Here is a 3,943-nt window from a genome sequence, read left to right as displayed (position 1 = left end):
TAGTTACCTCTTCCCTGTGTCATTCTCTCGATGCACTCCTGCCCCTTGAGCTGTCTCCCTGTGCATACATAGCCCTTCTATTCTCCCATGATTGTTCTCTCCAAGGAGTATATCTACCTAGTAGAAATATTAACCTCATATGCCTGTCTTTTTTTTGTCTGGAAGCCACAGGTGTGGCTTCAATTCCAGACCTGAAGGGAAGCTAGGGGCCATAATCTCAGTGGTTCTATCAGGCAATGATGTCACTTTTGAAGATTAAAGTTCACCTAACTCAAATCATGGGATTTTTAATCCTATCAAATGCATGTCCACCACACATCTGTCAGTATGTCATATTGTGGTTGCTTGTATGTTGCTGTGAGGATGGAGGCTATGCCACCAGTACTTGGAATGCCAGCAGAGTCACACATGATGAAAAAGTTTCAGTGGAGTTTCCAGACTAAGACAGACTGGAAAGAAGGAAAGGCCATCTATCTCTGAAAGAAGTGACCACTGAAAACATTACAAATAGCAGTCAAGCACTGTCTGATATGTTACTGGAAAACCTCATGAAAATCTGTAAAACATTGTATGATATAGTGGTGGAAGGTAAGCCCTCCAGATTGGAAGGCACTCACTGGAGAAATGCTACTTCCTCAAAGTAGAGTAGACCTTAATGACATGGATGGAGTAAAGCTTTTGGGACCTTCATTTCCTGATGGGGCAAGACTCAAAAATGGGAATAAATGCTACAAATAAACATTCATTAACAATGAGAGTGTGGAATGTATGAAGAATGAACCTAGGAAAATATGAAGTTGTCAAAAATGAAGTGGAAAGCATAAAGATCAATATCCTAGGCTTTCATCAGCTAAAATGAACTTGTACTGGCCATTTTGAATCAGATAGTCATACAATCTACTATCCAGGGTGTGGTGGTTACATTTGTGTGTCAATTTGGCTGGGCCTGGTTGAATGGCTGGGCAGCTGAATGGAGTTATTCCCTGTTCTGGTTATCAAACTTCATGGCAGGCAATTAACTTAAGTCCATTGTAAGTTCTAAGGTCAGCAGAGCATGGCACACTGCTGAGCAATGACATGGCTACATGCAGGATCCAAACATGCCATAAGCTAGAGACCATTCCCAAAACTGCTACTTATATATAGGAAACAGACCACATACTCAAAGGCAGCTACTCATCTGCTCACAGTAGATTCCACCATGGACTTGATTACCAGTCTCATCATGGGGAATACTACATCCAGCTGCCCAGCCATTCAACTGGGCCCAGCCAACTTGACACAAACTGGACTATCACAATTCCACCCCTTGTCAACTTGGCACCTGTACAGATCTTCATTGAGTGGCATCTATACAGATCTCTTCCACTGGGTGGCTCCAGTCCTCTATTTCTTCTAAGTGACCACCTCACCCCCTTGGCCTCGTGGGCCTGTTCCTCTCCCTCTTGGGCATGGTGGCCCTGCCCCCTCACTCTTGGGCAGCAGCTATGGCTCCATCCCACTGGCTCACATGAATGAGCAGCCCCACACTCCAGAACCAAGTCTTTGAATGTGCACCTGTGATGGTTCCACCTCCAAAGGTCCTTTCAGGCTGAGGCAGTTCTGCTTCCATTTCAGTGGTCTCTCTGCTTCTGTCAATTAATGCCAAAGGCAACCCACTCTGCCAGAAATCTTTCTGGCACAAAAGCACTCAGCTTTCTTGCTTCATGGGCTGCCCAACCTACTACTCCATTTTATGCCAGTCTCTTCACCAATTAATGCCTGAAGGCAACCCACTCCTTCAGAAAGCTGGCTACCCAATGGCAGCTGGCTTTCTCCTCCATGGGCTAGTAAGCCTGTAGCTGTTTTACGCTGGTCTCTGGTCTCTGCTCCTGTTGTCTCTCATGTCAAATGCCAAGGTCTATCTGCCAGGGTCTTGGGTCAAGGACGCACTCCATTCCTGTTTCCACATTTTAGGTATCTGTCAGAGCAACACCCCACTCTCTTGGTACCATATTCCATTCTGGTTACCAAACCACATGACAGGCCATTAACTTAAGTCCATTGTAAGTCCTAAGGTCAGCAGAGCATGGCAGGCTGTGAACAACAACACAGCTACATGCAGGGTCCATGCATGTCATAAGCTAGAGACTGTTCCCAAAGCTACTACTTATATACGGGAAGTAGACCACATACCCAAAGGCAGCTATTCAGCTGCTCACGGTAGATTCCACCATGGAGTTGATTACCAGTCTCATCATGGGGAACATTACATCCAGCTGCCCAGCCACTCAATCAGGCCCAGCCAAGTTGACACACAAACTGAACTACCACATTCCCCATGGTGAGATTGGTAATTAACTCCATGGTGGAACGTATTGGAGCTGAGTAGCTGCTTTGGGTATGTGATCTGCTTCCCGTATATAAGAAACAGTTTTGGGAATGGTCTCTAGTTTATGGCACGCTTGCACCCTGCATGTAGCTGTGTCATTGGTCAGTAGTCTGGCATGTTCTGCCAACCTTAGGACTTACAGTGGACTTGAATTAATGGCCTGCTGTGTGGTTTGATAATATCGGGATTATGCCAATTTATTTGTCGACTTTGGGCTTGTTAGCCTCAGCAGCCCTCAGCATGTTAGTTTTCTTCCTACATTGGTTTTGACATTAATTTCAAAAAAGGTGTCCCTAACTACACTTCATAAGTGATAATATCAGACTAAATGCGTAGTACTCCAAAATGTGAGTATTTTTAAGGCTATTTGTGAATATATTTTACGGTAAGAAAAATTTTTAAATGCATGATTTTGTTTACTTTCAACTGTCCAACTCTATTTTTCATATACCTGCATATCCAGTGGCTACAGTGGCTATTTCACTGTGAATTTAAATTATCTACTGAATTAAAATTTCAATTCCCTTTGGCTAAAAATTCAATTTATGTTACAAAACTATTTTCTACTCTAGTGTTCAATTGTTCAATAGGCACACCCAATCTTATCAAGTATGTCTGTCCAGGAGGAATAGAGTTTATGAAGTAGAAGGTTGGTTTATGAGGCAATGCAGACCCCTTTTATTACCAGAGGTAGAAATATGAAGAGAAAATTATATATTGTAGATTCTGAGGTTCTGTCCCAACATGTAGAAATTATCTCAGTGTTCTAGGTTGGTGACTATTACCCCTTCATGATTTGCACCTAATGTGCTTGAAGAGTCCCAGGCCATTATCACCAGCCTGACACCCTTTGTACTCAGCTGGTGAGTCTTCTTGTGAAATCCTGATTGCATCAGCTGAATAACATTAGTAATAGATAAAGCCATCTTTAACTGAATGCTTATCAAAATTATGCTCTGATGCTTTTTGCCTGCTCTTTATTAGTATATGCAACAGCCTAACACCTATGTCATTTGTACATCCATATATGAGTGTCTCTGTATGTATATGTATTATATATGTAGTACAGGGAGCTCAAACATACCAAAAATCATGAAGATAGTGCACAAATAGGAAATGTTTTGTAATGATATACATGAGGTAGTCATGAGTCAGCGCCAGCTCAATGGCAACTAACTACAATACTATATACACATGGAACTCCTGGGTGATAAAAATGGTTAAGAAACTTAGTTGCTAACCTAAAGGTTAGCATTTTGAGTCCTTCCAGAGGTGTCCCAAAAGAAAGACCTGGTGATCTACTTCCAAAAAAATCAGCCATTGAAAGCTCAGTGGAGGAGTTTTACTCTGACACACATAGAGTAGTCATAAGCTGAAGTCAGCTTCATAGTAACTGAAGACACTCACCCTTGTCGAGTCAATTCCAACTCATAGCAACTCCTCTTTGGGTGGCATCACTGTGGAAGTAGATTGCCCAGTCTTTCTTCTGAGGAGTGGCTGGTGGGTTTGAACTGCCAGCTTTCAATGATAACTAGTACTCGTATGGGAGCTCTGGTAGCATAGTGCCTAAGG

Source organism: Orycteropus afer, unplaced genomic scaffold (genome assembly GCF_000298275.1).
Source record: "Orycteropus afer afer isolate SDZICR_OR568_19922 unplaced genomic scaffold, OryAfe1.0 scaffold00108, whole genome shotgun sequence".
Taxonomy (NCBI): Eukaryota; Metazoa; Chordata; class Mammalia; order Tubulidentata; family Orycteropodidae; genus Orycteropus; species Orycteropus afer.
This window is presented reverse-complemented; position numbering follows the sequence as displayed.